This window comes from Musca autumnalis, unplaced genomic scaffold (genome assembly GCF_047663935.1).
Source record: "Musca autumnalis isolate F117 unplaced genomic scaffold, ASM4766393v1 scaffold_3, whole genome shotgun sequence".
Taxonomy (NCBI): Eukaryota; Metazoa; Arthropoda; class Insecta; order Diptera; family Muscidae; genus Musca; species Musca autumnalis.
Genome location: NW_027411866.1, coordinates 27,708,297 through 27,721,948, shown reverse-complemented (window position 1 = coordinate 27,721,948; position 13,652 = coordinate 27,708,297). Strand labels below are relative to the sequence as shown.

The 13,652-nt window shown below is 35.1% G+C and overlaps 1 protein-coding gene across 1 annotated transcript in view; it reads left to right on the top strand.

The window, feature by feature from the left end:
• Positions 1 to 816: 816 nt before the first annotated feature.
• Positions 817 to 13,652, top strand: part of vex (somatomedin B and thrombospondin type 1 domain containing protein vexed) — a 655,834-nt gene continuing 642,998 nt past the window's right edge. The window contains exon 1 of the mRNA XM_073979098.1: positions 817 to 1,737. The gene's annotated coding sequence lies outside the window, so the exon portion shown is untranslated. The remainder of the gene's footprint in view (positions 1,738 to 13,652) is intronic.

Genomic DNA, 13,652 nt, shown 5'->3' with positions numbered 1-13,652 from the left:
CCTTGCCGAATAACAATTAAGTTTAAGAATTTCGCATGTCCAAAATGTGAAGCCGTCTTCTCAGCCTGAAACTGGACAGTATATCCAGAGGTTGGAGATCCAGGATCATCTTCAGAGGCTCAACCATAGATATAGGCGTTTAACCAATACATATGATACTTTAATTGAGATTTTTGACAGTTTTACTATAGCATGGCAACACTAATGAAGAGTATATCAGTATACTCTTTAGCTGCGTTTCGAAAAAAGAAATTTGAGAATATAAAAAATGTTGCTAATAAAAGTTGCTTGAGAAAATTGAGAGAAAATGAGGGAGAATACACTTGCAATTTTGTGGCAAAACAAATAGAATCAACAGGTTGTTGATAGAAATTCTTTATTTGAATTCTAGCTTCTATCATTTCTGATCGAAAAATGTGAAACAAGGATGCGACGACGGTGGTACAGTGGTTAGCATAGTCCAAGTCAAAGGCAAGAGAACATCACATTTTTCAATGGTGGTAAAACCCCTCAGTGTAACAATACGCTGAGCATTTTTTTAGTATTTTCGTCGTATACAATTTCTTTACAAGTAGGCTCGTATTACAATCGACACACAACTCGGACTCAGCTTTAAGTTGAGATGTAGTTACATTTATTTTTGAACATTTAAATTTTCTATTCAGTTATAACTTTCGAATTTTCTTTTCGCTTTTGTTTCCAATAAATTATTCCACAACATGTATCTAAACATGTTGCTGAGTCCTTCAATGTTGCCTCTGCTGCGGCAAGAGAAAAATAATTCCCGTATAAATTCACCATCACTATGAAAATGCCAACAGTTTAACGGTTATCCTTAGCGACAAAGGATTCTGCGGAATTTTATTGTAAAGCGAAATCGAATACTTTTGTTTGTGTGCGTGTGAGTGCGTTGGTGGGCATAAAACGCATTGCTGTCTATGGATAATGGCTAACAATTTGTTATTTTGAAACAAAAGAACGCCACTTTATAGACACGTGCTACTGGTGTAAAATTGATGAATTAAAAAAGGAAGTTTCTAAAGAAAATCCATGTAAACAAAGAAATTAGAAATTCCGAAATATTTCTCTTGATAAAAGCAAGAAGCTATAAATTAGTGTTGCCATTTGTGAAATGCTTTTAATTGCATGCCGTGGAAAATTGTAATATAATTGGAAATTATTCCAGAGAAATTCTCAGCAATTTGTTCGGCTTTTGAAGATCTGAGAATTTTGTGAAGTTAATGAAGTTTTAATTGCCTTTGTAAAACTTCTTGTGAAAACAAAACAAAAACGTTTATGAATAGAAGAAAAAAATAAAAATAAATAATTGCAAAATTAGAACAAATTTGTGTAACTTATTGTGAGAAAAAATCCGTTTGAAAATTAAAAAAAAAAACAAATACAGTAGTGAATAAAAAACAAAAGATTGAAATAAAATTTAATAATTAATAACGAAAACAGTGCCCATAATAAATTATTCTACAAATTGATTTAAATTTCTTAAAAGTGCGTGTCTGTAAAAAATAAAAAATAATAAATAATAAAATAAATAAATATAAACATAGGTCACTACGTTAAAATATCAATAGCATGGTATTCAAGAATAACAGCATAAATTTACATATTTTCCAAAAAGTGAAAAAATAAAGTGCAAAAAATAAGAAGAGTGAATTTAACTGATGACTTCAAATTAAATTGTGAACTTTACCCCTTGGATTATATCTTTCAGACAAAAAGGTAATTGGACAAAAATATTTCTTGTGCCCCATTTCAATAAATTTTATCGAATATCGAGTTTATAGATTTATTTGATGTTGTGCTAACTACAAAACAAACAAATGGAGGTTTGACCTACAGCTGTAGACTACAAACAAAGGAACAAAAACGACAACAAAATAATTTTTTAAAACTCCAGGATTCTAAAATTATAGTAGCATGAAATGCAAATGTTATTTAGAAAAAATTTACCAGATCGATTACTGAGTTGTTAAAATGTCGTTGTGGTAAAAACTACAAAATAAAGAAATGGGACTGGACTATAGTTTAAAGAAATCGTTGCTAGGAAGAGCTTATGTTCTAGGATGTTCTTTATTGAAATAAAATTAACATTTTCGTACAGGCTGTTTCCTTGAATTTTGAACGGTTTTGAATTTTTAGACCGGAAACGGAAAACATAGAATTTATTAATGCATTTTGCTATTTGATAGTGGAGAAGAGTTTCTAGAAAATTTGTATATTCAAGAAAGTTGTTCACTTAAATCTTAGCTTCATTTTTATACCCTCAGCCTTTAGGCTAGAAAGGGTATATGGCGAATAACAAAATTCCTTTACAATTCCATTTGAAAAAAATTAAAAATTTTTTTTACGAGCACATCTACGATTTTTGTTACAGAGGTAAAGGAAAAAAATCCGGTTTAAATCTGCTCGCGTTCACGAAATTGGCCAATGCGCGCAAAAGTTATAGCGGTTTTTATTCTCATATAAAGAAAAAATATTTAAAAATATCTTTTTTGTTGTTATGAGAAAATGTATGCATAAATCGTTAACAGCATTCCATATCTATTCGTAGATGTTTAAATAGTTATTAAATTTATTATTATTTTCGCGGAAAGTCAACAAATAATAAAAAAATTTTGAAGTAAATCCAAATTATCCTGTCCCAGAATCCGTACAAACCCTCAAAAATAAATTAAAGAATATATGCGGAATCTAGACAATGCGTAGAAAAATATGATACCAAATTTATAGAGATTGGGTACGTAAATTGCATATTATAGCAACAACAAAAGAGAAAAACTTATTGTTGGAAAATATTGTTGCAAATATTTTTTTGGTTTGATTCTAAAAATTAGAAAAAAATATTTGGGAGTTCTTCAACTATTTTGCTAAAATCCCATAGAATAATGAATGTATACAGTTAAAACTTCATCAAAACATATGGTTTACCATCGCGAGAGTTTAACTGATTACTGTGATAACTTATAAGGGTAGGAAATTAAGAGTAATATTGAAATTACAATCATTCAATTAATATTATAATTAAAAAGCCTGTTATTCGCGAATTAGTTAAAGTCGGTTGATGCGCATCCGTTTTTGGATACAGCGAATCAATCTCTGTCAAAATTTATGCATATTTCGATGTTTCACTCAGGGGCCATTGTGTGCCACCAGTTGCATCATACACTGCAAAAAACCTTAAAGTTGGTAAAAGTCGCGCAATGTGCATACGATTTTGATGCGCATCCGGTTTCGTCAGCGCCTATCAAAAATACGTCCAAATATACCAATTTTAATTAGATTCTTCAAGAACCGCGGATGTGCCTCCACATTCTATTTTTGGTGAAAAACCCATATTACACGCGAATCTCTGTAATTTATGACACGCGTTTTCGCAAATATTATAATCGCGTATAAAGGATTCCATTTACGTAAAAAAATTTCAAGAAAATCGCGGTTTAGTACGCGGATTTGTCGAAATAATTTTTTGCTGCTTTTTCTATTTTCAGGGTATCTATATCTGCGGGTTTAGTGGATGGATTCGATCGCGGAAGGTCTCATTAAATCCGTCGCGTAAAAAAACTAAATTCACGCGGGGTACAAAGGAAATTGAATGGCACTTGTAAATCTTAAGCGCAAAAAATAGGTTTTTTAAAAAAAATCACGCATCAAATATTGGCCTTTAGACTCCAATTACTAGGATGCTGTAAGGAGCACTCTCATTAGATATGCATTAAACGACGTAGAATCACGAGTTTTATAATCCTAATGTGAGTTTTGAATATTATCTTGTTGCGCGTCCGAATTATTAAAACAATTCAAAAAACCCCGAAATTCCGGCTTCAAAATGTCAGCATCAATTTTAGGTGGATGCAGTGGATATATCGAAAAATGATACACTAGTATCATATTGCCCATGAAGTATTCTTTGAGTCTTTCTTTGGGCATATGTCTATAAAATGTAAGGTTAATCCTAAAATCGGAAGGGAGCATAACAAAACTTGTTGGCTTCAACCCATTTTTACCTATTTTTCTACATTGGTGCCAACACAGCTTCCACGTAAAATAATTTTAATGGTCGACCTTATGGGATTCCTCCTAAAACACTTCAGTTTAAAGAATGTATATCAGACTATATAGAATATGTTAACAGTTCGCGAATTCTGAAAGGGTGAAACTCGGATTCATGGATTGTAAAAAATTTTTGTTTTTCGCCATATACACTTTCATACGGGCAAAATGTGCCTCATCGAAATAATGGTTTTAGACCCCAAGTATGTTTGGACTAAATGTGTTTCAGACAATTTGGAGTTGATTTAGCAATGTCCGTCCGTCTGTCTGTCTGTCCGTCTGTCGGTCTGTCTGTCTGTCCGTCTGTCGGTCTGGCTAGCGGGTGCGCACGATAACTCTCGAATGGATCAACCGATTCGGTCACAAATTTGGCTTTGGTAATATTTTGCCCAAACTTAGTTTAAGTTCGAAGATGGGCTATATCGGTCCACTCCTTCCGGTACATCCCCCACAAAAGTTCGAAAATGTTCGGAAAATTTGTATGCACGATAACTCTTGAAGGAATAACCGATTTGATCCATACTTTCCACATCGTGAAATTTCTACCGGAATTAGAGGAGGTTCGAATATGGACTCAATCGGTCCACTCCTTCGGGTACCTCCCACACAAAATTTCGGATAAGTTCAGATTAGGACCTGCTCTCGAATCGCTTCGACTTTTGTTGCAACAACTTGTATTAACTGCCCTCCATACAACGGTACACATTTTATCATGGGCAAGTCCATACTTCCTGAGAAAATAGCCTGAAAGATGCAAAAAGCCCCTATGGCACCGTGTGTAGTGGTTGGAGCGCAAGATAACTCTCGAAGGGATCTGCCGTTTCGGTCCAAAATGTTGCCTTCGTAATATTTTGTCCAAACATAGTTTAAATTCGAAGACAAGCCATATCGATCCACTCCTTCAGGTACGGCCCCCACAAAAGTTCAAAAATGTTCGGAAAAAGTGTGCGCACGATAACTCTTGATAACTCTTGATAACTTTGCACATCCTAATATATCTACCAGATATAGATCAGGTTCAAATATGGACTATAGTTGTCTACTCCTTCTGGTACCTCTCACACAAAATTTCGGATAAGTTCACTTTAAGCCCTGCTCTCGAATCACTTTGATTTTTGTTGAAGCGATTTGCATTCGCTACCTCCATTACGACGGTAAAAGTTTTTTTGAGCGGCAAGTCCATATTTCTTAGGAAAACAGCCCGAAGGTGCAAAAAACCCCTGTGTCACTATATGTGGCGGTCGGAGAGCACGATAACTCTCGAGCTGTTCAACCGATTTGGTCCAACATTGGGTCTTCGTCATATTATATCCAAACTTAGTTTCATGGCGCTATGATCAAAATGCTATGACGATATCATTTCCAAACTTTGGATCTCCTTATATATTGTCAAAATTTAGTTTAACTTCTAAAATGGACCATACCTAACTTCCCTAAGTGTACCTCACCCACAAAAGTTCAACATTTGTGTCTTAGTGCAGTTCATTCCTAATCTAGATTTTTGTCGGCAAGTTTAAATGTCCAAAAAGGGCCACAAAATTCTGAAGAGAGTTTCACTTCACATTGGCTGAGGGTATATATCTGTCGGCAAAACCGACTGACACTTTTTAACTTGTTTGTTTACTGTTTGCTTAGATTTTGAAAGGTTTGATATCTAAGGACATGAATCACAGGAAAAAGGTTAAAAATCGATTTTTTGAGTTTTTTCTGCTACCTTGACCTTGAAGAAGAAAAAGTTCGTATGTTCTGAAAGTTGCTATTTATAATTTTAATTACATTTCTGTAGCTGGCTTGAATTTTGAACGGTTCGGTAATAAGGTCAGCAGATTTCACACAATCTGTCAAATTCACTCTAATTGTGAATTAATCGTATGAAAACGTTAATAAACATTATGAAAGCTTGAAGTACTTTCAATCAAAATAGTCTTGTTGTTGTAGTTTCTGGTTCACCTTATTAATTACATCATGGTTCACGGTAGGTTTTGAAGGAGTGACCATCAAGCTGGAACATGTCGTATCCAGGTTCGAGGTATTTTTGCTCGACTCCGACTTCAGATGAGATTTTTTCACGACTCCGACTCCTGGTCGACTCCGAGAGTGAAATCTTGAAAGCTTTCAAAATATGTGAAAATGAAGGGGCAATACAAATCATAAGGACTACATGCAATAAAAATTATAAGCAATTCATGATCAAGTTTCAAACTGTATGTAAGGCAACATTATAGTGCGCTTAGCCTTAAAAGGAGACTCCCTGTTGTAAAGCTCAATAAAAGCCATTTTTCATGATTTTTTTCCGAGAAAACTACGTAACTAGTTGGCAGACCTTTTTCTTCATCTGAAAGAAAAAAATTTACGTAGTTTTGAGGCCGTCTACGAAACCCTGTTAAACCCTATTAAAGCATTTTGCGGTGCCAACTCTAGTTCGAAACTAATTGTCATATACATATATTTTTGTGGCCGATTTCGAGAAAAACACAGTTTATATGCTGCATACCAATTGTTCCCATCCAACGCTCATATAAAGGCAATATTGTTCCGATCGAATTGAACATTTGACCAAATATTCTATGCTATTTAGACTTTCTACTTTTTTCTGAAATTTATAGGAAGGGATCATCCTTTAAACTAAAATTCAGCGCCCACATTTTGAACTTTGGTGTGGAGTGGATCATTTTTTTGAGATATTTGAGATATATTGTGTACACCACCCAGCACGTAGGCAGAAATACGATGAGATTTCATGCATGAAAATATTCTACAACACGTAAAAAAGTATCAGTCGGCTTTGCCGCCAGAGATGTACCCTCAAGCTTTGTGAATTGAAACTTTCATATACGGACAGATCAAATGTATTTAGGATCTTTTTTTAGAATTTTGAGGCCTTTTTTACAGTTGAACTTACTTACAAAAAAAGTGTGGATTAGGAGTAAAGTTCAAAAGAGTTGCGGAGCAGGTACCTGAAGGAATGGACCGGCATATTCCATTATGAAAGTGAATCTTATTTTGGGAGTCATATCCTTTCGATAAATATCGCACCCACTAGTCATTTCAGTGGGTCATCGTATAACATTTGGATCAGTATGCCAATAAGCATGAACTTGTCCACGGAAAACATAATATCGCTGTAAACAGGACCACAATGAACAGGACCACCAAAGGATCTTCGAACAGGCCATAACTGCACTTAAACAAAAATGTTGAACTTTTGCAGGGAAGGTACTTTAAGTAGAGGACCAATGTGGACCATTTTTGGAAGTTAATCTAAATTTGGACAAAATATTAGAAGATCCAAAATTTGGACCAAATTGGTTACCCCGTTCAAGAAAGTTTATCGTGCATTCCGTTTTAGTGACATTTTTTTTTAATTTTGGGGGGAAGTACTGCAAATTGTGGACCTGTATTGGCCATCTTCGAACTGAAACTAAGTTTGGAAAAAATATGTTGATGGCCAAATTTCCGACCAAATCGGTTGACCAGTTCGAGTGCTATAGTGCGCTCCAGCCACTACGCATGGTGCCATAGGAGTGGACCGATATGGCCTATCTACGAACTTAAACTAAGTTTAGGCAAAATATAACGATACCCAAAATTTGGTTCGAATCGGTTGATCCGTTCGAGAGTTATCGTGCGCACCAGCCAGACAGACAAACGGACGGACGGACATTGCTAAATCGACACCAAATTGTTTAAAACGTATTTCGTCCAAGCATACTTGGGGTCTAAAACCATTATTTCCATGAGGCACATTTTTCCCGAAAGAAAGTGTATATACCCTCGTTAGCATAAATGCTGAGGGTATCAAAATGTTGTTAGGAAAATTTTATGTAGGGTCGGTCCACTAGAACAAGAAATCGATATTGTCATGTTTTCATTGTCCTTTATCACTTTTACCCGATCCTTTCTTCTCATGAAAACTCTATTATTATGTATTTCATTGAATTTCGTATATGCTATTGATTGTGTAGAAAACTCGGATACACATGAACAGATCCGGTTATTTGAATGTCTACATCTAAAGCCCTCATTGAGTATATAATGAATCCTAGAAGAAAGATTCACCGTTCGTCAGACTTCTGAGTTATGGCGGGATGAATCTGTCGTTGACCAACAACGAATTTCAGAAGCGTAACCATCCGAATTTCATATAAAGTTAACAGATTATGCGAAAATTACCGAAACACATAGACATACGGTTTTTTTGAGAAAGTAACATCGATATATATAATTTTTGGTCGAACATTTTTGTAGAAAATTTCATTTTGTTTCACTTTTTGAGTTCAAGAACAAAAAGGACATGGAAGGAACTGAGCTAGAAAGACAGCATATTCGACAGAAAGGTTCCTCATCCTATTTAACTGAAAGCATGTCATCTAAAAATTATGAAACAATATCTCCAAACATACCCAGCAAAATTTGAAGGAATGGGTTCCATGCGATGACGTGATTTCATGGCATCTTTTGCATTGGTTCAAACGAAGTCGTGAAAGATCCGATTTTTTCATTAGCATTTGAACCAATGCAAAGGAAGTCGTTAAAGATCCGATCTTTTCATCAGCATTTGCACCCATGCAAAGGAAGTCGTGAAAGATCCGATCTTTTCATCAGCATTTGAACCCATTCCATCGATCCAATAGAGAAGAATTTTGTGTTTTTAATTAACACATTTTTCTAAATAGATAAGATTAATTATTTACAATAGGCTTGATGTTGTCGGAGACTCGAAATCACAACCAACGTTGTTAAAACTCTCGTCGTAATGATAAAGTCGTTGCAAAGGGTTGGTGAAAATGCCATGCCAAAGCATTGGTGGAAATGACATGCCAAAGCATTGGTGAAAGTGACATGTCAAAGCATTGGTCTAAATGACATGCTTTGGATCCAAAAATGAATAGCATCTTTTGGGGTCCACGCTCATATAAAATTCATCGATGAAGATGCTAAAAAGAGGACATGCCAGATCTCTTTCACCCATGATTGAATGACATCTTTGGCATCGAACATTTTGCTGGGTAGATATAAAGCTATTTTCTCAATGATTGATGGGGGTCAGTCAAAAAATTCATTATGTCATAACACAGAAGTTTCAGCTATGGGATCCTTTGGGGTTCTCAATTGGAGCTTTCATTCCGAAAAGGAATTCTCCACCCCCATATCTTTACTTCCATTTTGTGTCACAGGGTATTCAGTAAGATTTCCCATAGAAACCACAATGTCTTTAATAGAAGACAAGAATGACTTCTCAAAAAAAAAAAAGAAAAAAAGAAAAACAAGTAAAAAGTCGTTAAGTTCGGCCGGGCCGAACTTTTTATACCCTCCACCATAAAAAAATCTTAATTAAAATGGAATTATTAGGGTCCTTTTACAATTTTAGGTCTAACAACTTTTCGATACTGGTGAGTATATTAAAAGCCCCGAAGGACAGATGCGCCGTGAGTCGAACTTCCGCGTTATGGCGTGATGAAGTTTTTGCAAGAGACCCAGTAAGCCATAATGAATTAGCATTATATCTTTGTTGTTTTTCTAGAGCACTTAAGCAACAGTGAACAAAGATATAACGCCTCCATTTTGTTGCACAGTGTTATCTAATCTAATCTAAAAAATGTGTTCAGCTAGATGAAAGGTACCACCTACGGGGCTATATCAAAGAGTTAACCTATTTTTAAATTTTTTGGCGGAAAAGTTTTATAGCTGCAGGGAACTTCAAGAGTCAAATTGAGGGTAGTTTCATCAAAACAATGTAGGCCCTCAAAAATGGGCCCATGTTGACGAATTTTAGTGAAGAAATTTCGTGACCACTGAAAATTCCCGAAAATCGGGAGGTAAAGTTATATGGGGGGATATACTACCAAAACATGGACCTATATTGACGATTATTTTTAAATAGACAAAATTGTAGCTAAAATTCTCAAAATACCGATCATTACAGCTAGTTCGGTTAAAAATTGCAGCTAAAATTCTCAAAATACCGAAAATCGGGAGGTACCGTTATATGGGGGCTATACCAAAACATGGACCTATGTTGACGATGTTTCGTTGGAGATGTTTTATGACCACTGAGAACCTCAAATGGCAAATTACAGCTAGTTCAGTTGAAAATTGTAGCTAAAATTCTCAAAATACCGAAAATCGAAAGGTACCGATATATGGGGGCTATACCAAAACATGGACCTATGTTGACGATGTTTCGTGGAGATGTTTCATGACCACTGAGAACCTTAAATGTCAAATTACAGCTAGTTCGGTTAAAAATTGTAACTAAAATGCTCAAAATACCGAAAATCGGGAGGTACCCTTATATGGGGGCTATACCAAAACATGGACCTATGTTGACGATGTTTGGCGGAGATGTTTCCACTGAGAACCTCAAATGTCAAATTGCAGATAGTTCGGTTACAAATTGTAGCTAAAATTCTCAAAATACCGAAAATCGGGAGGTACCGTTATATGGGGGCTATACCAAAACATTGACCTATGTTGACGATGTTTCGTGGAGATATTTTATGACCACTGAGAACCTCAAATGTCAAATTGCAGGTAGTTTGGTTAAAAATTGTGGCTAAAGTTCTCAAAATACCGAAAATCGGGAGGTACCGTTATATGGGGACTATACCAAAACATGGACCTATGCCCATATCGTTTGGGATATAACTTTGTTGATCATTAGGAACCCTAAGTCCCAAATTATAGCTAATTCGGTCTGCAAATGTGGCGAAGAACGTCAAAATACCTTTAATCCGGAGGTACCGTTATATGGGGGCTATACCAAAGAGTGGACCGATATATCCCATCTTCGAACTTGACCTGCCTATGGGAAAAAGACCCTCGGGTGCAAAATTTCAGCACTCAATCTCAATTATTGCGGACGCTAGAGTGATTACAACAGACGGAAAGACGGACATGGCTAGATCGTCTTAGAATTTTATCCTGATCAAGAATATATATACTTTATAGGGTCGCAAATGATTAGTTCGATGTGTTACAAACAGAATGACAAACTTAATATACCCTCCATACTATGGTGGAGGGTATAAAAAAAAACAAGATGAGAATACCAATAGACCTTTGTGAGAGGACCAAGTAAGATTTCTGACGAAAGAGGTTATAGGTCCAATCTTAATTCGATTTTCATAGAACTTTACTTTTGTTTGCAAAAATGTAAAGAATCAATAGGATCAACAAAATTGGGCTGAATAGACTACACTTCAGAGGATAGTAAATATCCTGTGAATTGTCCTTTAACATAGTATAATATACCGTTTGCATACATGTTTTCTTATATATTTCTTTCAAAATAAATAGTGAAATATTGAAAATGTTCTTGTTCCTAATTTAATGTTATATTTCTATAACGTGGAAAAAATTTTGCTCGGAGTCGGAGTCAAGTTATTTTTTTTCGACTCAGACTGCAACTCCAGCAAAATTGTTCGACTACGACTCGTAGACTCCGACTCCGAAACCCTGGTCGTATCCAACATTGCAATTGATTTGCAATAAAAAACAAAATTTCGAAGTGCAAAGGTTGAACTAATTGACATTGTCACTGCTCTCGATATCCACTAGAGTTGGGTAATGTAGTTCCTAGTTCACTGTACTAGTTCCAAAACGTATGAGTAACGTCATAAAATCTAACATGTGATAATGCATATACGCAGTTTGTTCATACAAATGATATGATCTTTTTCTTCGAGCATTCGGCCATTATATCGGAATTTACGGACATAACCACATGCCCTACGATCTCACTATAGGTAATTTGGGCATGTTTTTAGGCAAAAAGTCGATTTGTGCACTTTTGATAATGCGTGTTTTCTAATTTGATTTGAAGAAAGAACATGTCAAATTCTATGGATGTGCATTTTGTTTTCAAAAATATTCAAAATTTGCGGTATAATTAGAAGCTAAAATCAAAATTTCGAAGACAAAATAAAAAATGTAAAAAATTAAAACTCAGAGCAGAATTTAAACGCAATTTGTAAGAGCTTGGTAATAATCAGATACATAGGATACAACCTACATTTTTTACAAAATTATAGTTTTTTATTATAGGCTATTACAAAATTTTCCAACTTTGTCTGAAATTTTGCCACCGGGAATATCTTCAGCAAAGGGTTCTGAATCAACTACATAATTACCAAGGTGCGATTTTTTGCGTTTTTTGAGTTATATCACATTTTTGAAGGCACCCTCCTTGCAGAAAAATATTTTTTTAATTTTTGATTTGGTGAACAAAATAAAAACACAAAAAAGCATCCGATTTGAACTAAGAGACATTTTCTTTATTCGCCATGTGTTGTAAAAATGTACAGAAGTACTGTGGTCAACATTTTTGTTAATTATAGCAGTAATACGTTCGAACTAGGGATTATGATTGCGTGATTGATTTGGTCCTTTTAAAGAAATAATATTTATAAATATCACTTCGCGAATCGATATTTTAAACACATCAAAGTTTATAAAAATCTTTTGGCGGATCAATATTTTAGTTCATTATAACCGCATTTCTTTTGTTTTAACCGCGTTCATTGGGTTGGAACGAATAAAATAGGTAAAATGAGAATTGGGAGTAGAAACAAGAAAATTTGTTCGTTATACTCGGCGTTCGTTATAAACGTGTTCATCTGTACAATTCTTATTAACTCTTACTTTTAAATATTATCACGGTGCGCCTTAACTAATTTTAAATGGAAGGTGCTTACACCTGGGAAGTTTTTGCAGATTCTGAAACTACAATGCTCATAGATGAGAAATATCAAGAAACAAAAAAATCGCCGGAGAGATTTTCAAATAAATCGCGATTTATGTTCACATTTTTGGGTGTTCTTTAGGTTTTCACGATTTTGCTTGGAAACCGCGAGTCCTATATCCACATACAGTGCATTGTCTCAGTTTGAACTTCCATATCTCAAAAATGGTAAAACCTAAAAAAAAAATCTGAATCAGTCTTGTAGGGAATTTTCACAGCTACAACATTTTCATTAGACTCATTTCGATACGACTTGCGGTTTCCAAGCAAAATCGTGAAAACCTGAAAAAACCCTAAAATTGTGAATTTTGATCGCGATTTATTTCAAAATTCCTCCGGCGATTTTTTCTGTTTTTTATACCCTCCACCATATGGAGGGTATAATTAGAGATGGTATTTACCGGGTATTTACCCGGTAAATACCCACACGATGGGTAAATACCGGGTAAATACCCATTTGTGGGTATTTATTTGGGTATTTACTATATTGAATCGCCAATACAACATCTTACACCCTATTTCTGGGTTTATGATGTGAAATCGTTTCAAAATGGATAGTTTAACAATACTTTAAACAAGTGGGTAAATTCTTGGGTAAATACCCGAGTATTTACCCAAATATAGGGTAAAAACTCTTTATCTGCGAACCACTTGACGTAGGCTGACAAAATTTGGCTCAAAACTTTCTCATATCAATAGTATTAAAGGTATTTAAAATGGAGTCCCTGTGTCCATGTTTTGGTATAGCCCCCATATAGCCGTACCTCCCGATTTAAGGTACTTTTCATCGATTAGCAACATTTTATAACCAAATTGGCTGTAATTTGGCGCAGTGAGTCCT